Consider the following 24,162-nt stretch of genomic DNA (forward strand, 5'->3'; position numbering starts at 1 on the left):
TATGTCACTAAATGTTAAAAAGTTACATTTATTAAAATGTATAATAAAAAGAAAAAGATTATCTTGCTTCATGTAAAAAAAATGTGAACGTTTAGTGTAGAGTTTAAGATAATTTAAAACAGAATAGGTTTGCAGTTAGTGTAGTGGATTAAGGCTTTGAAATGTTAAGGAGCTGCTTCTTGTAATCACGGGGGACATGGTTAGATTCTTTCTACCTCCATTTGCCTATTGCATGACTCTGAGCAAGTTACTTGACCTGACAATGTTCCCGAGTCACACCTGAAAAGAGACACTTGTGTTTAGTGGACTTACCCAATTAACAGCTGTATAAAAAAATTATCAGTGCACCATAATGCTTGCTACCCTATAGAACATACATACATATAGTTGAATATTTTACAACAGCAAAAGGAAGGTGTGGTATATAGGGTGTACAGCTTTAAAGGAAAACTGTCACTCTCCCATTCTGGATACAATAGAAGAGTCTTTGTGGGTTCTGTTCAAGCAGCTTTATTATATACAAAGACATTATTATTTAAGATTACTGACTTTAACTTATATACAAACTAACAACTATATTCATGCCTTCTATCACTGTGACTGCTCTTACAAAATGGCCCTCTGGAGTGCACATGTCTGGGCTTTTATATGTCCATGTAAAGTCTTGACACCCTTCTTAAAGATACGGCATACATTACTTGCACTCAGATCTACATCCTCCCTCTTAGAGAAGTAGAACATATGACAGTATGAGTCTATGGGTTTATATTAGAACATCAAAGTTTCACAACTTTGAATGTTCTAATATCGACCCCTATTCAGCGAACACTGAAAATAGCGAAGCTGCAGAAAACCAAATTTTTTCCTAGGGAAAGATTTTGGTTGTCCATTTCTGTCGCTTCTCTATTTTCAATGTTGTGGTGGAACGTTACGGGTCGGGATCAGGTAAGTGTGTGATTGTGTGGACATAAGGGTTAGGGCAGGTTAGGTGAGTTAGGGTGTGGGTCAGGTAAGTATGCGATTGTGTGGACGTGAGGGTTAGGGTGGGGTAGGTGAGTTAGGGTTAGGGCGCAGGTGAGGTGAGTGTGCGATAGTTACGGACCTTAGGGTTAGGGTTTGGGTTAAGGTAAGTTGATAGTTAATGGTGTATGTATAGTTTAGTGTAGGGTTAGATGTAAGATTTTAGGTGTATGTGTGTGGATTGCTGTTTGTTTGGTGTGCTTGTGTTGTGTGTATGTGTTTCGAAACAGTGAATTTTTTCCCTAGGAAAAAATTTGCTGTTCTGAATGTTCGATGTTGTCAGCGTTCTCTGACTATGGGTCGATATTAGAACATTCGAAGTTCTGAAACTTCGATGTTCTAATATAGACCCTGAGTCTATTGCCATGCAGAAATCACAAGCAATTTTTTTGTCATGCATTATACAATGCTAAATACACAGATATATACAATCAAATCCACATTGCTGCATATTTCACACTAGGCTTTGATACTCGCCCATATCTTGTGATATAAAATTGTGAATGAGATTTAGCAACTGGAACAGTTTCTGCAAAATGTTTGACCTATGGAATGTTCTGATCATTTTCTGGAATGGAATCAGGATTTAGAACGTATTCTGGTATGGGAACAGTGCCTCCTTCCCTCTTAGATTTGAAGTCTGCATCACAGAAACAATATTGTGATGGCAATTCTGGTACAGGTAGAAGATGTCTATGATTCCTCCTATATTCCACACCTTCAGAGTCTACCAGGTAAGATCTTGGTTCAGCAGAGATGCCTGTAATCTGTCCTATTCAATCAAAACCTTTCATTGTCTGGATTCTTACTGTATCTCCTTCCCTCAACAGACAAAGTAATCTGCTTGATCAGTCATAACTAGATTTATGGATATTACGCTTCTTAAACAACTGAGCCTTGATGGTTTTATTGTTCTTAGATTTAGGCTGCAACAAACTTGAAGAAATAGGTAGCATAGTTCCAGTTTGTCTGGAAAGAAGTCTTTGAGCAGGTGAACCAAGAATATCATCATGGGGTACGTCTCTGAGATTACGTAAATTCAAGAACACATTGATATGGTCACACTTTGATCTTTCAAGTAAATGCTTTGCACTCTGTACTGCATGTTCTGCTAGGCCATTGGACTGAGGATATTCAGAACTACTAGTGATATGTACAAAGTCACATTCTTTTGCAAATTTCTGAAACAACTGGCTTGTAAATTGAGTACCATTGTCAGAAACAACTTTGTGTGGACTACCATGAACTGAGAAATGATGTTTCAACTTAGTAATAACAGCAGCGGATGTTAGGTTAGGTAGGAGATCAATCTCAAACCAATTTGAATAAGAGTCTACCAAAACCAAATAGTGTTGATTGTTCCACTCAAAGATATCAGTTCAGGAACTGGACTTAGCTGAAGTGGTTCTGTTTGCAAATGCAATCTAGTACTATTGCATACTGAAAAGAAGAAAGGACTTTATCAATGTATTTTGGTAATGAAGCCCAAAACACTATTTCTCTGGCTCTTTTATTAGTGGATGTGGATCCTAGGTGACCACGATGCAAAATCTGGATATACTCTTGTTGTAAGGAAGCAGGAACAACAATTTTAAGACCTTTGAAAATAATCCCATCTTTCATCAGCAATTCATCTCTGTAAGGAAAATATGTTTACACTTCAGTTGGTACACTAGATTGCTGACGGCCATCCAACATTAATGCAGTGATTGAGCGTCTGTAAAATTGGATCAGTCTGTGCGATCTCTTAACTCATCAAGCCTAGTGGTGGAAAGATTATGCATTGACATCACATCAAAGTCAAATTTTCTCTAAATCTAGCTGTTCTGTAGTATTTCTGGGCAATCTGGATAAGGTATCAGCCAGATAAAGCAATTTGCCTTTTGTGTAGACCATTTTGAAATTGTACTTTGCAATCTGAGCATCATTCTCCATAATCTCACTGGAGTGGAATGCATAGGCTTCTTTAAAATAGTAACTAGAGGTTGGTGGTCAGTTTCAATCTGTATAGCTCAACCATAAATATAATCATGAAATGTTGAACATGCAAATATTATTGCCAAAAGCTCTTTCTCAATCTGAGCATACTGCATCTCAGTTTGGGTAAGTGTTCTAGATGCATAGACTACTGGTCTGCCCTCTTGAAGTATGACTGCACCAAGACCAAATTTTAAAGCATCACAGGAAAGAGTAACTGGTTGGTTCACATCATAGTATCTTAATGTAGGTGGGGGTGGTAGTTTTATGCTTAAGGTCTTCAAATTCCTTCTGGTGCTGTTCCAACCATGACCATGCAACATTTTTGTGCATAAGATCTCTTAAAGGTGCTGTCAACTTGCTGAAGTCTGGTATGAACTTGCCTAAATAGTTGATCATGCCTAGAAAACTTTGTAGAGCTTGTACATTATCTGGTGCTGATATTTCAAGAATAGCAGTCTGCTTGGTCAGGTCTGGTCTCAAGCCTGTACTTGTGAACAAATGACCAATGTAAGTAACTTCTGGAAGTCTGAATTTACACTTCAGAGGATTGAGCTTTAAATTTGCTTCACGTGCTGTATCTAAAACTTTCTTTAGGTTTCTGTCATGCTCTGCTTCACCATTGCCTCCAACTAATAAATCATCTACTATTATGGCACAAGGATAACCTGAAACATTTTGCTCCATTGCATGCTGAAAGACTTCACTTGCAGAATTTATTCCAAATGGCATCCTTAGGAATCTGTATCAGACAAATGGAGCACCAAAAGTAGTTAGAAATGAAGATTTGCGATCAAGCATCACTTGCCAAAAACGACCTCTTTGCATCCAAGACAGAGAAAACCGTGGCATTCAGTATTAGACCTGCAACTTCTTTGAATGTGACGTCAGATGATACAGCCTCTTCAATGCTTTGTTCCGGCCTCTTGGGTCACTACATATTCTGATTTTGTTTGACCCTTTTTTGTGAGCTGCTACCATGGATGATACCCATTCAGTTGGTTCTGTGACTGGACAAATCACACCTTGCTGCACCATTTTATCTAGCTGAGCTTTAACTTTATCCTGCATGGCTATAGGAACCCTTCTTGCTGGTCTGATTATTGGAGTGACCTTTGAGTCTAACTTCATAGAATACACAATTGGAAGTTTGCCTGATTTGTCATCAAAACATCAGCATATTCTGACAAAATGGCTTCTGAAAAATTAGAACTTGGAAATGCACTTACATGATGAACTTCTTTAGCAAAAGAAAGTAGATTCTTTCTCAAACTATCTTTAAGACCCAGTAAAGATTGCACTGACCTTCTGACTACATAGAACAACAAGTTGTAACAGTTCTTGGCCAGATAACATAAAAGCATCATTGAACCTTTGGTTTGAATTTCTTCACCTCCATAAGCAACAAGTCTCAAACTACTGGTTACATTGAGTTGTTTGTTAGTTCTCACTTTAGCAAATGTGTCTGCTGATATAACATTACACTTTGAACCAGTGTCTGCTTTAAGCTCTGTGGATTTTCCATTAATCCAGACAGTACAAAATACTTCTCTCCTTGTTAATAAATACACTGCATCAACTCTTTCATCAAGCATAGATACACCATCTACATAGAAAGCTGTCTGCTTTGACTCTACTTGATCAACTTGCTTTTTTGCGTGACCTTTATTTACAACTGTGAGGGGGTTACTCTATTTATAAAACTTTTGGAAATGCTTCCATTTTTTACACTTATGACATTGATGACCAAATCCTAAGCACTTCTCTCTTTTAGACTCATGATTTGCACCACAATTGCGACAGTTAAAGTTAGACTTGGGTTTTGCTGATTCATGCTTGTACTGCACTGAGCTAGAGCAAGGTCTCTTTTTAGAATTTCCTGGAAAGCTGTGCGTCTTCCTTGAAAATCTCGTAGCTGCCACGTGCTTGGACCTACTTTTGTTTGCCACGTTTTGCATGCTGTCTACATTTGTTCTACAGCCAACTGAAACCAAGCTCGTCACTTGCAAGCATACTTGTGTGTTTTTCTGTCACCTCATTGATTTGACAAATCTCTATGGCTTTGCTCAACATTAAATCACTGTCACAACGTAAAATCTTTCTCACAACAGCACTATTAATACCACACACAGGCCTGTCCTTTATCAGCTCATCCTTTAAATCATCAAACTGACACATTTTAGTTCTGTTTCTTAGGTCAGTTATATAAGCTGAAAATGTTTCCCCTGGTTTCTGAACTCTCATGTAAAACAAATGCCACTCTAGTGTAATATTTGTCTGGGGGGTTACACATTTCCCTGAACTTGCACATCAAACACTCGGGGTCTTCCCTTGATTCAGCCTGTACAACAATATGATGGTTTTCAAAAACTGTCAAGGAAATATGAAGTCAACCAGACAGTTTATTAGCAGCATCTAAAAAAACACACCAAAAACACACGTTAACCCAGGTTTCATCCTCAATTCAAGGACTTCTTCAGAACAAAGAATAAAATCCAGTACACATTTAAATAACCAACTCTTACATCACTAATTGATGTCATTATTCAATAGTGCCTAATTGAACAATAAATTTCATAGCAAAACTCATTGCAATAGTCTTAAAGGAGCCACATTGCATCACGTAATTGGAAAACGTAAACTAATTTGTATATACTGAATGTAGTGAATCCATAAAGTATGATATATAAAAAAATAAAAATAAATAAATAAATTGAAATAATTAGATATATACATGTTGTAAGAAATTTACTCTACGTGTCTTATCCTGAACAAGTAACATCAGACAAAAAAGGTTGTAACCAAACTGGATGTGGTATTCTGATACATTATATACACTAAAATTATTATAAAAATACCTTAAAAATATTGGCCCAATAAATTCATCCTAAAATATGTCTTAACAGGAGCAGCTATGGGGGCAGCATGTGCCCCCATATATGCAAATTATATCATGGCTTATTGGGAACAGGAATTTGTTTTTACATCTACCTATTATGATTATATTGTATGATATATACGATATTTAGATGATATCTTTATCGTATGGGAAGGTGATTGTGAAACACTTGATGCGTTTATTAATTACATTAATAATACTGTTGATTTTTTTAAATTTACATATAATTTTAGTAAGGATAGTATTTTATACTTTGATGTTAATTTAACTATTGATAGGGTTAAAAATTGTTTTAAGTCAGATATTTTTAGGAAAAGCACATTTTCCAATTCATATTTGGATTTTCATAGTGGACTCCCCTACCACCAAAAAAGAGCTATTATAAAAGGGCAAATGGTAAGAGCAGCCAGAATGGTGAGTGATAGTGATGCATTTATACAGGAGTTAGATTTTATGATCACTATGTTTAAGAAAAGGGGTTACCCAGATGAGTTGTGTAATAATATAAAGGAAGAAGTTGCACATAAAAGAAAAATATGGTTTTATCAGGCTATACTTAGTAGTAATCCAGGTAACAAACTAAATAATGATGAAAATATGTGTAAATTTAATCATACTGAGAATCTGATTGTTGTTACCACATACAATCAAGATGTGGAATGGTTTATGGCAATAGTTGAGAAAATTTGTTTTTTTTATTATTAGACAAACATGTACATATAGAAATGGGGGGGTCCCCAAGTTTGTTTTTCGTAAAGATCAAACTTTCAAACAAATTTTACAGAGAGAGTCTAAGTTTAAAATAGATCTCGTAGGAAGAGAATTTGGTAATTTTAAATGTGGAAGATGTAGTACATGTAAGTTCATTATGGTTACTAAGGATTGTTTGAAAATCAACCATATAATGATTCACCTTTCAGGACATTTTAATTGTTACACAGAAAATGTGGTCTATATCGCACAATGTCAGAAATGTCCCGCCTTTTATGTGGGAAAAACATCCAGATATTTTAGAGAGAGAATTAGGGAACATATACTGGATATAAAACATGGTAAAGCCACTAGTTCATTGGCTAGACATATTTTAGGCAATGTAAACCATGATTTTAAGTTTTGTATAATTCAGCAGGTGAAAAAAGATTTACAAGGCAAAGTATTAGTCATTCACCTTGATGTATGTGAATTAAAGTGGCAGTTAAGGTTAAATGCCCAAATTAGTCCTGTTATTAATGAATATATCAGTATAGCCCCCATTTTAAAGTTAAGACATATTTTAGGATGAATTTATTGGGCCAATATTTTTAAGGTATTTTTATAATAATTTTAGTTATATAATGTATCAGAATACCACATCCAGTTTGGTTACAACCTTTTTTGTCTGAAGTTACTTGTTCAGGATAAGACAAGTAGAGTAAATTTATTACAACATGTATATATCTAATTATTTCAATTAACTTATCTATTTTTATTTTTTATATATCATACTTTATGGATTCACTACATTCAGTATATACAAATTAGTTTACGTTTTCCAATTACGTGATGCAATGTGGCTCCTTTAAGACTATTGCAATGAGTTTTGCTATGAAATTTATTGTTCAAATAGGCATTATTGAATAATGACATCAATTAGTGATGTGAGAGATGGTTATTTAAATGTGTACTGGATTTTATTCATTGTTCTGAAGAAGTCTTTGATTTGAGGACGAAACCTGGGTTAACGTGTGCTTTTGGTGTGTTTTTTGGATGCTGCTAATAAACTGTCTGGTTGACTTCATATCTCCTTGACAGTTTTTGATTGTCTTTTGGTTACAAGTTTGGAATATGATGGTTTTCACCTTCTCCTTCATATACTGCAGGTGCATACACAAGTGAATGCTCTCTTTCTATGGCCTCTGACACAGCTAGGTTTAGCAAAATGAATGCCCTGGTGTATGCATCTTTATCTGCATAAGCTGCTTGTATAAAAATATCGTACTCTTGCTCAGATATTCTCCAATTCTCTGAAATATTCTGATCAAATACAAGTGGTAGGGGTTTTTGAAATTTGTCTGCCATATTAACACATACCAGTGAAGGACTTTGCAAATAAGGACAAACATACACACTTGCACATATGCCAGAAACTTTTGCCAGTATTTGTAACTTTGTTGAATGCCTTTGTGCTTCTGAATTTATACCTTTTGGGCTTTTCGAAATAGCGCTAATAGTCCAACTTGTACTACCTCTGAATAACTGGACTTTGCGAAATAAACTTCTCGAACACTTTAATACTCTTGTAATATCATTTGAAAGGCTAAACCCTAAGGTCATGTATTATTTTAAGAAACAGCTCAAACAACTTTGGATGTGAATGAATAACTCTCGGGTACTTTAATACTTTTGTAATGTCGTTTTTTGCAAGAAATCACATATTACCAATGTAAGAAACATATCAAATAACTGCACAATGCAAATAAATCAGGCGTCTCTTTGCCTTAAACTCAATAACTTTTCAAAGCAATTGCACTTTGCGAATAACTGCATACAGCACACTGAAATGTCCTCAAAATGGCAGTACCTTGCTAGGCAGTTGTCTACAGTGCAAGAAATACTCTGTAATGGCGGGACTTTGCAAACAGACACACCCAGCACAAGAAACTTTTCAAAATGGCTATACTTTGACTGTATTTCATAAAATAGTTGCACTTTGCACACAATAAACTTTTCAAAATACATGCACAGTAATAAGCACACACTGCAAGCACTTTTACACACTTGGAGATACTTTGAATAACTTTAGTTATGCCCTTGATACAATATGAAGTCATAGTTATGTCAAAACATAGAACTTTGCCAAAACACATGCAGTCACCTTGCTTTATTTCTGCTTAATGTGCCCTTTTTTGCCCTTATTATATTTGTTTTGCTTGTTTAAGCCCTTTTCATGCCCAATGTACTTTTCTTGTGCTCTTTTTACTATAAATATGTTCAGTTTTGCTTGAGACACACTTGTTTTGCTTTATACATGCTCGTGTTATCTTTAAACATGCCCATTTAGCTTTACTATTAATCATGTCATCAAATACATTTGTTTTAAACATTTCCTTTTAGTTAAGAACCTTTTCGTGCCTTCTGCTTGCTTAATAGTGCAGTTTGTGCCCTTGCAATGCCCCTTTTTGTCTTTTATATCAAGTAAACAGTTTGTGTTATTTCTCATTACCTTTAATTCTGCTCATTTCTCTTAGTTTCAACTTCACAGTCATCTCTGCACCTCATGGCTCTGGATTTTATTCTCTTCCATCCTGGTTCTGACACCATGTTGCTCTCCCGTTCTGGATACAATAGAAGAGTCTTTGTGGGTTCTGTTCAAACAGCTTTATTATATACAAACACATTATTATTTAAGGTTACTGACTTTAACTTATATACAAACTAACAACTGTATTCATGCATGCTATCACCATGACTGCTCTTACAAAATGGCCCTCTGGAGTGCACGTGTCTGGGCTTTTATATGCACATGTAAAGTCTTGACATGCTTTTTAAAGATGCAGTGTATATCACTTGCACTCTGATCTACATCAACCTTAGACTAAAAATCTATTTTTTTTCACTCTGCCTTTGTTTTGGTCTATTTTAACACATCAAAATCACTCTGACTTCTTCTTATAGAATTTGAATATGTTTTCTGGAAAATGGCTGTTAAAGGGGCTTGGCATATCAACGTGACCTTGTCTTTTGTCAAGCCCTTCTCTTTCCCATAATCCATATCAAGTTTGCTTTATATGAGTCATGCTAGACATAAGGAAGTACTTGTGCATTCCCATGCCATTGACATATAATGGGATTAGTGTCAGTCACTGTCATTTTACATACCTTCTGTAACAGTACTACTGCTTTTAATTTTTGAATGGCCCTCAATTATGTGTGTCTTAGACATTGTTTTACAGTACACTAAGGAGTTATACAGCTGTAACCAAAAAGTAGCTAAACTGCACCCCTTTTGGTATGTACCTCACAAGACATCTGCAACAACTGGAAAGGCCACAGAAATACCTCACAAAGAGGATTACCGGCCTCAAACAGATGCCCTACGCAGACCGTCTCAAAAAACTCCAGCTTTACTCTGTCACATATCGCCTACTCAGAGGCGATCTCTGTTTAACATACAAATCTATGTCAAATCCAGAGCTGTTGGACATGCTCCACGTAAAGAAATCCCAATCCTTCCGAACTACACGCTCTAGGGACCTAAACTTTGTCACCACAATAAACAGAACATGCTGGAGGGATAGATTCCTGTCCCAGAGACTTCCCATACTCTGGAACAAACTACCTATCTATATCAAACAAAGCTCCTCATTAGCACTCTTCAAGAAAAATCTTGATGATTGGATGGGAGATAGGAAATTCACCCCGGGGATCACTTCTGTGGCTCTGCTTGACAGGGGCACAGGAAAATAATTTTCTTGGTTGGCAAAAGCCAGGGTACCGTTTGGCTAGGCTTATATATGCCCTAGGGCCAATAGCCTAGTACCTACCTATGACCCTATGAACCTAAGTGCCCCCCCCCCACAGACACACACACATACACACTTTTTCCTCAGGTGTCAAAACTGTCAGTGCTCTGAGGTATCCTTATAGTTTTGTATTAGTGACAGCTGTTAATAGAAAGGAAAGGATTTGAAAGCAGTTCTGTTTCCCAGTGCCAGCAGTGAAAAGATTTTATTTTCATTCAATCATGTACTTATATAGATAGGCAGTTAAAATATTTCATATTTCCCTTTTCTAATGTCTTATTGAAAGGGCACATTGCACATGCAAGCTAAAGTAAAGTCAATTGTATATCATGGTTGCCATCAATTGTTACATTTTTTTTTTGCTGATTACAAAATGCTCATGTACTCCAGTTGTATAAGGGCTGACTCAAAGTCAGTGGAAGATGTATTTTCCAAGGATCTGTGCACCAGATAAGCATCCTCCTCTGGAAGAATGTCACAAGAAAGCATAAAAGACCTTCTTATAAACAATACAATATCAGTGCACCTAATTGATAGGGTTGCCATCTGTCTCAGTTCTGTCCTGTTGTGGTGAGAGTGCATGAAAATGGGAAATGTCTTAATACTTCACAATAATTACAGACATATATATTTTCTTACTTTTTTCTAAATGTTGCAAACATCTTTGATATTATATTAAAGTCATATTAAAATGTAAAGTTGAATAAGCAACACGCGTTTAAAGCTTAAAGCTTACCATTTCATTACTGTGATGATGCTTATATAAATTTGTCAGAAAGAGGCTACAGCTGCCTTTGGACTGTTTACAGATCTAATTGCTCTCTTTTGCTATGAAAGACAGCAGCTATGAATCAATGTAAGTTCTCTTCATCTCTGCAATAAAGAAAGTGGAAAACAGTTTCACACCACTCTGATCTCCTGACATGAGCAGGACTAATTACCTATATAAAATTGTCAACAGTACCTGACTGGGTAAACTACTGATATCTCTATGTTTGTGGTATGTCATGCAGGTGTAGACAAATTCCTCTGCAAATTACATGAGACTTTAAGCTTAAAAAAGTGGGTGTTTTTCCCTTTCTTTGATTCCAAGGCAAGAAAATGAAACTTTTATAAGGTACAAGCAGGTTTCTGGTATCTAGACAACACTGGGACCATATTGTAGAGAGAAAAGCACCCTATGAGTTGTTATACTGTATGAGAAGGTGGAATTTTTGTTTAAATATACAAATACACAGTTACATGAGCTGCATATCATGTGGTACACATTATTTTTAGAGAGCAACCTGAATAAATGCTTCATGGTGGATAGAATGTCATTGAAAGTGTCTGGGTTTCTTGCTGGGCATTCTGCCAAACATTATACATTGTAGTCTAAATCTCACCCTCAGTACCATACTGCCATCACATATTTCCTGCCATGTATCAGTGTAGCATTTGTGCATTTGTCCAGGCAGAGTACTGGATTGTTTTATTTTCAATACCTGTTTATACATTTTAAGGTCACAAGAAACCAGATACTATCCTGGCAAACAACAGACATAGGGCAAAAAAATTAGTCCTAGATTGGAGAGCACTCTGTCACAAGATACACCTGAACACTTATACATTACAGGCATATATTGGAAGAAATATGGAATGTCATCAATTCACCTACCTATATTTGGGATAGATGAGGATGTTTTTTAATCACACCACTATTTTTAATAAAATGTAGGCTTTCAGTTTTCCTTACTAAAGTTTTACCATATAGCTCATGTTTTGCAGTTGGAGGCCTATGTTCAGTATAGGATACCACATTTATTCATAATGGAATTGTTTGCAAACAGGTGACTCTACTGTAGAAAAATTACCACAGAGTGTTGCTGGTACATTTTTCCCATTATTATACACATTTACAAAGACGTCAGTTTGCCAGTAATATGAAATGCCACTGAAAAAAATCAAAATGCTTTATAAGTGGAACAATAGTCTTCAGACATTATTTTAAAACTGATAGGGAAGAAGTTTAAAATCATTTTTGGAACAGTAGAATTTATATTTGTTGTGCATTACCATTGGCTGTTTGCATTTAAATCATTATGCTTCACTATGGGTCTAGACCACATGAATACCAAAGTACTAATCCAAAACAATTAACTCTCCAAACTCATATATTTGCTGACCTTAGAATATAAAATTTATATGTCAAAACATGTTAATTCTAAAAGCAGACTATGCCCTACCTCTAATCACCCTTGCTAATCATAATCCTTAAATGTGACTGAAAATCTACAATTTCATCCATCTAGTCAACCTCTTTATACACCACAGCACTCTATTAAACTCAATTTATGCCATACTTCTAACACCAAGAATCTCCACTCTTCTCTGCATAGTTTCTTCACACTATTCTTTAAGAACTTCTGCCATCCACTGACAAACAAATTGTATACTACCTTCTCTTGCCACCCTCTACACTGCTATCCCACCCGGATTTCACAATAAATTAATAGAAAACTAGGGATTGTATAATGGCTGGGGTGTATTTGTGCAGCATCAGTAAATTCTAAAAGTTACCTGAAGTGTTTAACATTTTACTGTAGAAAGAGAAAGTGCAGCAGATCCTTTCTTAATGGTAGGAGGTCATCATTTTTTTATTAAAACCACAGCTTGGAAATTTGTGTTAGTTATCCAGAAAGGAACAACATTTTGTTATTTGCTGATAAAGAAAGTTTCTGTATTTTGTATGATTGTGTTTATTAAACAAGGTTTGCTTTGAGTGTTATACATCTTAAGTTACCTTGTTTTTTTTTTTCATTTGTGCTAGCAATAACAAATTACACTCCTCGTGCTTTAGAATATGATATGTGCTTGGCAGAACCTTGAGTTGCAAGTGGTTTGAGACACCTTATCAAATTCCTTAGTTACAGAATTTTCATCTGATATATGCCATTCTAAAATAATGTGCATTAACTCCAAAAATGTGATAAAGATCACAGACTTTATTCCACGTTCTATTGTTATGTTTCACTCATCTTCAGTCTCCATCCTCTGTAATACCAAAGTATAAGCACCTTAGCTATCAATTTCAGTCTCCCAAAATTATGACTGTTGGGCTCAGTCTCAAAATTCTGATCTGAAGAGTGTAAACAAACATCCTCCAAAAACAGTGCTTTATAAGGGGATCCCTAGTGTTGCATCCATGTTACTTACCATAATCACTGTCATGATAACAGACAAAAGGCAGGGGCAGAGTTTATAAAAGGGATATTCCTTTCTTTGCTGAAGTCAGAGAAAAGTGAAATTTTTACAGTACTCAGATTTGGTTTGAATACTTGTGTTTCTGAGGAAGACTCCCTTTAATTGAAATAGCACACTTTAAAGTTTATTATCAACCCCTCTCTACAATGTTGATTTTTCATTTCTTTGGTGAACTCAGAGAAAAGTAATATGTTTTAAAATTAAGCGCTCGGATCTGAATTGTGCACTTGTTCATGAGAGAGTGACTTTCTTCAGTTTAGGTACTCCATTATAAAATGAGTTGCAATCATATAATCTCACAAGATATATTTAACACTATAACCTCCTCCTCACACAATTTTTCATATCATTATTACCACCTATTTGCGCTCAATGTCTCAGTCTGCTTAAGTGTATTATCTTTTTTTCAAACAAGTATAGCTGTGTTAACCTTTTTAATCTGTGCCAGTGATTGAATGACAGGGTATAAACTGAATGCAAAAAATTCTGATGCACTGTTTTCTGAAATACTAGACAAACAAAATCATGGAACTGATTATTTCTGCTTTACTGTGTTGTGCCTGAAATGGACCACTCTATTAACTAGGAAACTAAAACAAACTCACAGAATGAATACCTCATGCCATACCTATCAATTTTCCACATTTCCTCAGAATTTCCAGATTCTTGTCGCTTATTTTGATCTGTTCCTCATAACACTGATGGTTTCCTGACACATCATTGTGGACTGAATTCAATAAATAATGACATAAGTTTGAGTTTCAGACTCCAAACCCTTCAAAACATGCATGTAATGAAAATTCTATTATATCATGTATAAATGCAATATTTAAAATTTGTCCTTGATTTTGAGTCCATTGTCCCACCATTATTTTTGGATTTCTCCAGATTTTTTTTTTGTGCATAGAGGTTGAAAGGTATATCTGAGATCCTAATATCCAAAAGCAAATGTAAATGTATTGCTTGTTAGAGGCAAGCAACACTTGGAAAACAAATATGCACAATTAATATAGAGACGGGCAGCTTATGGTGAAAAGTGATAACACGTAAACTTAATTCGTTTTCTTTTCATAGCCTTTCCAAATAAAACAGGTATTTTCTAACTGGAATGCCACTTGAAACAACAGGCTTTGTTTTTAAACGAAGGCCAGTATTAATGACAGTGAAGATTGTTTGATTACATTTGTTTTAGAACTAAATACATACACTAAAATGGAAGAGTGCCAGTAGAGTGCTTGCATAAATATGCATTTCTGTTATTACCGTTTGAAAAAAAAACAATGTGCAACTTATTCATGCTGCAAATATACTCCTCATTTTAGCATGCCTTCATATGAAAAACGTAAAAAATTCAAAGGCAGTTCTTGATACTGCATTTCAAATCATTAAATCCCCCCACCCTCCCGTTTTTTTTTTTTTGTATGCACATTATCTGTAGTTTTGAAAGACGAATTTATCTATCCCCTCCCGTCCCCTCCCCCAACACACATCTATCAATACATTCCACAACCTTCCTCCAAAGAGAGGAAACCACTGAGGAACTGCAGAGAAGATTCATTTTATTTAAATATTATTTCGCCTGACTGACTCGTAATAGTGGAGCAACAATAATCTTTAGTTGAGTTGTGTGTAGTGTATTACCTAAAACCCTGTTAAGTTTAATCATCACACACTCCTAGTTAAGTTCAACTCAAGCAACCTATGCAGCTTTCTAAGCTTATTCAGAAATGAATTTGGGGGGGGGGGTCCTTATACAGATAAATGTATGTATATATGCACATACAGACATACATACACACGCACAATATATATATATATATATATACACACACACACACATATATATGTATATGCATATACACACACTGATGTGTCTATCTATAGATAGATGTGTGTGTGTGTGTGTGTGTGTGTGTGTGTGTGTGTGTGTGCGTGTGTGTAGTTTTCACAGAGAATGGCGTAGGTCATTTCACAAGGGTTTTCATTTTCAGGTGCCCTTCCCACAGCATCATGGCTCTGTAATTTGGATCGCTTGTATTAGCTCCACCACCTAGCTTTTGATACTGATTCTCTGTTTGCGTGGGTTTGCTCGGGGCATTCTTGTTTTCCCAAAGAAACGAATTACTTGACTGGCTAAGGTTTTCCCATAGTAATCCTGTTTCATCCCTAAAGCATGTGTGTTCAATCATAGGTCTTAACCATCCATCCTCAAAATGTGGAGCACAAAGGCAACATGTGGACCATTTACTACGCACTTACAATTTCAGCTACTAGGCTCACATGAGGGTTAAATTGGTTACTTTATGCTGACAAAAATGTATTTTGATGAATTAATATGATTTCATTTTAGTTACCGTGGATATTAGCTAAAAAGTCTTAATAATGAATGTGTGAGCGAGAGCCTTTCATTGTGGAACATGGACTTTCTGAGACTCAAATGAGGAACATTCCCCGTAATGAGATATACTTGAGAGGTGGGGTGTGCTGGTGGCAACACCATAATCACTGTCAACATATATTGCATGAAAAAGCATTTACAGCTCAGGTTGGGGTTGAAAAGCGCATGAAATAAATCAGTTCTCAGTAGTCAACATTTGGAAGAAACGCCAGGCAATCCTTACCTAAACACCTTTCACTTGCCCTCATTTTTGCCAATGTAAGGCATTATTTGCTATTCAGTGATCTGGTCAGCAATAATGCGTACTTAAAAAGAAAAAGTGTAATTTAGTGGTCTGCCACTGCCTCGAGCAGTTTTGTACTTACTAAACAACATGGAGAATAAACAGGTGAGTTTAACATAATGAAAATATTTAAATGAAGCGAAAAGAAGAAAACGCAAGCACTGGCTCAATTATTATGTTTTGCTGAAGCACTGAGACCTTTCAAGGTATTATATACTTGAAGGGAGGTCTAGTTACCAGCACACGTTATAACAGAGAATGCAAGTCTTCGAACCGTGTGTGAAGTGGATATAGTAGCTGGCAGCGGCAGGTAGCACCTGAACATGCAGGTTCTGAATGCATGCAGTCAGGAGAACCACATTACTGTGCAGGCTGTGGATAAAGCCATTCACCTACATTTAAACACCCAGCAAGATCCTCAGGTGCGGTTAGGTACATGCAAGTACACCTGGCATTGGCAATCGGAGAAGACCTTCATCCGTAAATACACGGCTCCATCTCATTGTCTAACAAAGAGAGATACCCTTAGTATACAACGGCAACTGAATAACTGGGAGAAAAAGACATAAGTGACAGACCTTCGCTCTTCATAGCAAGTCCTTAGAAGCTCAGAAGGTACAGGAGGACAAGCAGCATCAGTCCATTCTAGTGGCTTGAATTTATGAGGAATTATCTCCTCTGTGCTGGCGACTTATATTGGTAACACTGGAATAACTTCGAGGCTCTCTAACTTAACTCCTGAACTGATACAGCAACCTCACACTCAACCATCCAACAGGGCAGGCGAGTCCAGTACGAGCAGGACTAGAGGACAGCAATACCCACTAACGGGAAATAACGCAAAAGTCTATCAGTGATAAGAGGTACTGGAAGAAAAAAACGCCTTCATGTAGCACGGTAACTTCATGCAGCATTTAGCTAAAATGTGGTAAATACACTAGTGGCGCCGCACATTTCCTTAAGTTTGAGTCCAAATTATTGGAGCGAGTCTGGGAGTCTGTTTGCATCACGAGGTGCCTCTACTTCACGCGCGCCTCGTTCGGTTTCTCTCCCGTTCTTCCTCACTCCTTCACGGGCTTGACTATCACGTGCTCCCCGCGAGCCTCCCCCACCCCCACCGAGAGTAAATCCGAAGTTTCCTGTTTGAGAGACAACGCCGAGCTCCGCAACAACAAGCAGTCTAACATCCCAGTTAGCCGCTTTGTTTGTCAAAAAAATGATGACTGCGCTTCGTTGGAGTTGCAGCTTTTGACTTCAATGCCTTTTTCGGGACTGTGACAGTTGGTACCGGTTTCTGACTTTGACAGTTCGGTTCGTTTCTTTGGAGTTTAAAAGGACATCTACCTAGCAGATGGATGCTAGAAATCTGGGATATTTAAAGCAGTTTTTGATTCAGTTTGTCTAAACTGGACCTGGAAGTCGGGGATATGCTACTGGGAACTCGACAGTCCTCGATAGCACCTTGGTAAGATTGTAAGGCATAACTGCTTATGAAATAAGGTTTGTGAACGATTTCAGTATAATGCTTGTATATAACACACACTATTATAGTAGGATCTTCTAAGTAATGCATATAAAAACTCTTTATGACATTCACTCGCCGTTTGCGGTCCTCATTTTCTTATAATTTGTATGGTGGGAAAAAAACTAATTTGGAGATGAAGGGGGTCACCCATATTGTTTTGTTGCCAGCATTTCTTCCTTTCTCCTCCTTGTTGCAGAAACCACACCCGTAGCATTTTTGCATCACTTGACAGCAAGTGCTAAACCAAGGATTAAGCTTTATAGCATTACAAACACCAAACGATATCACTATAAGTTGCGCCCTTGTTGTCATTCCATTTTTAATACTGGCAATCCGCACCAGTGTTTAGCTAGTGTGGCAACATTTTAATACACTGGTTTGGCTGCCTTCAGGGGATACCTGTCCAAAGTGTTCACACTTTATTAGCACCTTAATAACTTGAGTAGTACCTCGCGATTTTCCCAGCATGCCTGCCGGTGTATTTCTTCAGTGAAGGCTATTTGCCATTTATTTGCAATATAAATAAATTAACTGCACATTATATATACATAATATCTGCCTTACTGACACGTTTTATATCTATGGTTTTAGTTTCCTGCTAGTTCTCATACTTACAGATGTGATTCCAGGAATTCGGTAAAGATTGCTTTATCTTTTGTTTTTAAAACCATGAAACTGAAAAAAATCTTTACCGCCAATACCCAGTTTTTAAAGTTGTGATGTCCATTAATTGCAGCCCGTTTGTCTATCCCATAGCCTTGGAATTTCCTGTGAAACTTACTCTTTGCCCCCAGGAAACTAAGATGCCAAGTTACCTTCTCCCTCCTTGCCGCAGGTTCCTTCCGCCAGCTGCGCTATCATGACCGATGGCGAGAGGAGAGAACCCTTCAGCCCTGAGGTGCAAGTCCCTATAGCAGTGACGGGCAGATGCCAGCAAACGGTGGAAGAGGAGGACGAAGAGGAAGAGGGTGGCAGAGTCAACAGGAGCCTGGGATCTGGGGGGTCCTCGGTCCAAGAGCGCACTCAGGACCTCGGCTCTCAGGAGGAGGAAGAAGAAGAAGAGCAGTTGCCCTACCCAGCCTTGGCACCCGTGGTCTTTTTTTGCCTCAAGCAGACAACTCGCCCTCGCAACTGGTGTCTCAAACTGGTTTGTAACCCATATCCTTTCATATCAAAGCAATGCTTTCTGTTGGATATACACCACCAGAGTTGTGGAAACGCTAGTATAAATTAATATGAAAGAATACCATGTGCACACCAATTTGATTATTTGTTGTGACTAAAAACAAAACGCTCAGTGTAATGATGCATATCTGTTATGTAAAACTTGGTGCTAAATCTTAAAACTACCCAAGCTTTCAGATGATCTCAGTTTACCATGTACCACATGGAAGTTTACAGAGTCATTAAAAAATAATTGAATAAAACATTCGGCAGTATTATTCTTAGACTACCTTTCTAAGTAGATTTTGTAATGCCCGAGAAATGGTTTAAAAATCGAGGAATTATTTATTTAAAATCTACACTCGATGGTGATTCTACAATAGGTATTGAGGAGTCACATCTGGCAAGCTGTCTGTTGCCTTCTCTTTAGCCAAACTTGTATGTTATGTGTGTGTTGGGGAGGGTGGTATTAGCACTGTGATCAAGGAAAAGCTTTATCATTCAGTTTATTACTACATTTCAAAGGCAATACTGCTAAATGATCTGAGAAGTAATGAATGGTGTTGCACCCTTGGGGAATTATGTGCTTTGTTGCCATAAAAAAAGCAGAAACCTTTTGTTCTTGCCAGCCTGTGTTGGTCAATGCTAATTGAAGTGCATGTTTCATTGGTAAAAGTTAAGATTTCTTAAAGAAACTCGATGTACAGTGGCTGACAAAAATTTAATTATTTCACCTGGTGTCATAGCACTATGCAGTTTTTTGCAGGATTCCCACCTGTATGTTCAAACATATAGACTGTGACAATGAAGCAGCTGTGTCATTGTTTTACATTACTGTAAATAAGGGCCTCTGCATTTACATCTGCCATTTTTTTGTATAGCTATAAGTGATGATGTTATTTCTGAAAGATGACTGCAGTTAGAAAGTAGTTACATACAATGCAGAAAGCTGTAGGGGATCCAACATTTAAAACTACAGTGTTTTTGGTCAAGAAGGTTACATAAAAATCAGAGCTGACTGGTTTAGGGATACATATGAGCTTTGCTTGAATGCTTGCATTTTTATTCAGTGTTTTTACTTGGCATGCTACTTGGTTACTCAGATGCTAAACTGAGGAAGAATAATGTCATATTTAGTACTCTGTGAAACAATAGTAAATGCAATTTATGTGCTTACTTATAGCTGAATAATAAAATAACAAAAAAAAAAAAATTCAGGAGATGAATCTTCTGACCATCACATCTTTTGAAAGATGCATTGAAGTTAAGTATTTCACTAAATAATTGTGGGAACTATAAGGAACATGTTTTAGAAGTGGATTTTTTTATCATTACCAACTAGCATTAGCTTCATTGTTGAGCATTACTGTCCAGGTTGCTATGAAATATGTAAGATGTTGCTATTTCAGTAGCATTTGTGCTTTTGATTGGCAACATTATGAAATGGATTACATGTTATGTGCAATCTGAAAAACAAACTGTTAAATCATGTATTAATGATTGCTTCACATTTCGCTTTATGTATGTCATTTTTACATACTATAGCAAGGATGAGACAGGAATGCTTTGATTAGTAGATGATATGAAATTTGAAAGATAAAGCTTTTTCGGATAGTGATTACAACTGTGTTAACAAGGCCAGGTTTACAGGCAGGCAGCAGGCAAAGGGTATGCTCTGGCATAGAGGTTTTCAAGTCCTAGAGCAAAGACAACACTGCTGCTTCAGTGTGAGATCAATAAAATAATCACCCATTTGGGCAGCATACTGGAAGAAGAAAGCTAGAGGGACCCCCCGTTCATCCATAGGGAGAAATGAAGATAATCTCGGATGCCTTGCAGTCAGCAAAGTGACATAAGAGATCCATTGTTCTACCTTCTTGACAGGTTGTGGCAAAGTGGATATCAAACAGCAGTTACCTCTTAAATACTCTGTGCTTCTACATATTAGCACTCAACTGCTCTCTTTTTTGGGAGAATTTCTGTCCCTGGCAGTTTCTGCTCCTAGAGAGATTAATGGCTTAAGCTTAGAACAATGTAGGTCTGCTATCAGGCAAGTATGAAACAGATACAAAATGAGTAGTAAGTTCTGTAGACAAAGGGGAAGACAGCTGGCCATAAGTCAGATGGGAAAAATAAGAATATTTATTGTGCGATTCACATACTTTGAGGTCTTGGGCGACCTCTGAATGTACAGATCCTGAGAAAAAAATAAACAGTAAGGAATAAAACTCATGTCAGTAACACTTTTCTTACTTTCATGCCCCTGTAGCAGTTTGTGTGACATGTATACCATGTTTTCTATGTAGTTCTATTGAAGCTACCTAGCATAAGCTGAAGTTATAACTGTATTCAGCAAGTTGTCTCAAGCCATCTACAGATTTTGTGCAATAAAAACTTTATTACATAAATGCATTCTAAATTATTCTGCTTGCAAATTGCTGTGCTTTACATACAATGTTCTATCTCACCCCAAATCCATCATATGAAACTATTAAAGCTTTTAATTCTTTCTTAGTGATGTAGGCATAAGGCTAACCTATGTAGAAAACAGTAACAATATGATTTACTGAAGAGGTATTTTCAACACAAATCCTTAAGTGTAGTGTGTCAGTGAGCAGCAGTTTACCTTTCTTACTATGTATAACAGCACAGTTCACTGTGCCATGATTGTTATCTGCATTTGGTTTATGTTTAGAAAATTCTACTGAAAAACATTAAGTCCATCTGATGTTAACAGATGTGGATATGAATATGAGAAATGTAAATACTGCCTTGTTGAAAAAAATAAAATAAAAAGTTCAGCTCATCAAATACTAGCTGTTTAGATTTTACTGACTTTTTTAGTTATTCATATCATAAGTTAATTCAGAAATAGAATCGAGAAATGTTAAAATAAAGCTCAAATCTAAAATAAAATTTCATGTGAGTATTTTCATGAACATGCTTTTGAGGATAGGTGAATTAAGTTAATATTTGAATGGAATTAAGATTATTTTTTAAAAAAAAATGCATTTTCTTAAAATAGTATTTTCTATATTAGCTAATACATTTGTATGTATACATTTACATCTTTCTGATAAAAGGATGACTAATATTTCAAGTGCATGGCTACTGTTAGTGACTTGCTTAATATGACTCACTTCAAAATTTTATTGCAGCAGTAATATATGCTATTTGCAGCATTTATTATTGACAGTCTGGACGCTTCTTTCTAGTTAGAACTGTCTTTACTGGTAGAAGATTTTGCATATGTTTGTAACATTTTGCATAGCTAAGCTAATTGTTAGTAAGGCAATGTGGCTCCATTGTACGACTTGTCTGTAAGCAAGAGATCTTTTGTCTGCAAGCAGTAAGAGGGAAGTTATGTGTGTTATAAACAAAGACTGCAGGCTGAACTTGTGTTTGTGGTATGAGTGATGGTAGACATTAATTTTATACGGAAAAAGTTGCAGTTAAAATTCTGTGTTGAGAAGGCAGTAAATGTCATTGGCCAAACATGCTTACTTATGGATTGCATATCGGTAACGTATAATCATTGTTTCATATTTGTGTTTCCATTTTAACAAGATAACCCAAATACCCAGTAATTAGCAGGCTGAAGTTTAGAGTTTGTACATACCCACGTATTCTCAGCTATTATGTTATTTCAGTGTTATTTAGAAATCCCTGAGGCAAACAATAACACTGTCAAGCATCTTGTCGTTTTCTGTCTTCACTAGAAGGGTATGCTAGCAGTTCACTTTAAGGGATAAAAAATAGCTTTATGGATACTTTTCAGATTTTCTAGTCGAAGGTGTAAGGACCTTATTTATAACTATACTATAGTAAACACTTTGCATTGTGGTGGCTGTTCATGAGTCACTGTAGGAGTCAGATGCAACTTGGCAGGATTAAATGGGTAGATGGATGGACATATACATGACCGGAATTTATAGCCATCTCTCTTCTTGTCTTTTCAAGTGTGCATCTGTAATAATACTTGTACATGCACAAATGCTTTATTTTCTTTAGATGCAATGTATTGTAATGCAATGTATTGCACACTAGTCTGTGTGATAATGTGGAATTGTTTGTAAGTTAGCTGTACCAGCCTTGCCTGTGAAGAATAAACAAGGGTGAATAATTATCAATTATTAAGATAAACTGGGAGAGGGATTCCTGTAGAAAGGACAAGACACAGTGTTTTTATTAATGCCTTACACCAGTGCAGCAGAAGTAATATAGTAGTAGGCGGCATGCTGGCAGGTATCCAGCAGATGAGATGGCATGAAAGGCAACACAGTGCATAGAAACCAAAGGGGGACACACACTGCCAGATGATAACCATAAACTATAGCATTTAGCAAAGGTAATGCAATTGTAATGAAAATAAATAAAATGGAACTCAGACATACAGGAGGAAAAATCACATAACTGTGTAACTGCATATGACAAAAGATAACATCTAGCATTTAACAGGGTTCACAGTATTATGAAGAAAATAACTTAAATGAGAACGAGTACAATGAGTACCACATCAATCAAAAACAGAGCGGCATAGTCTGGAGAAGTACAGGAAATCAACCTGATCTATATATGAGGCGATCTATATATGAGGCCGGGTATATTTACCTAGGTTCTTATATCACGTCTGTCAAACAGCCCTTGTTAGATGTGCTTTGCAGCTTTGGAGACTTGAAAGGAGCCTAAAAACAATATTAGGCAAGTAATCACAGGGACCATAAGAGAGCCAGCCATATACATCTCTAAGCAGACATGCTTAGAAGTTCTTGCCACGCTTTATGAGTTGCTACTAATGGTACTACAAATGTAGCAGCAAAGTGTGATTTCCCTATCCTGGATATGGAACCTGTAGCAGAGAATTAAAACATTTGATGTGAACATGTCACTATAGCCACAGCTGCACTATCCAGTACAATTCCACTGATGTGGTACAGCCATGTGATACACGTGTATCTTAACTAATGACAGTATGATCGTTTATAATCCTAGGTTCCCACTGAAAACAAACCTTTAATCATAATAAGATTCAGTAGTCACCAAAAATGAAATAAGTAACATATTAAAGCATATCATCTCAAAAGCTGTCCCAGAATAGGTGACGTAACATAAACATGTGCCAAAAGAGGGAGAACTAACAAATCTTGTAGA

The 24,162-nt window shown here is 36.6% G+C and overlaps 1 long non-coding RNA gene across 1 annotated transcript; it reads left to right on the forward strand.

The window, feature by feature from the left end:
- The first annotated feature begins 15,579 nt into the window (after positions 1-15,579).
- LOC122816641 lies at positions 15,580-20,224 on the forward strand. The gene is made up of 2 exons (XR_006367090.1): positions 15,580-17,787; positions 18,683-20,224. It is a non-coding gene; the product is annotated as an uncharacterized LOC122816641 (long non-coding RNA).
- The last annotated feature ends 3,938 nt before the right edge of the window (positions 20,225-24,162 follow it).

This window comes from Protopterus annectens, chromosome 12.part0, assembly GCF_019279795.1.
Source record: "Protopterus annectens isolate FY-2018-M chromosome 12.part0, PAN1.0, whole genome shotgun sequence".
Lineage (NCBI taxonomy): Eukaryota > Metazoa > Chordata > Ceratodontiformes > Protopteridae > Protopterus > Protopterus annectens.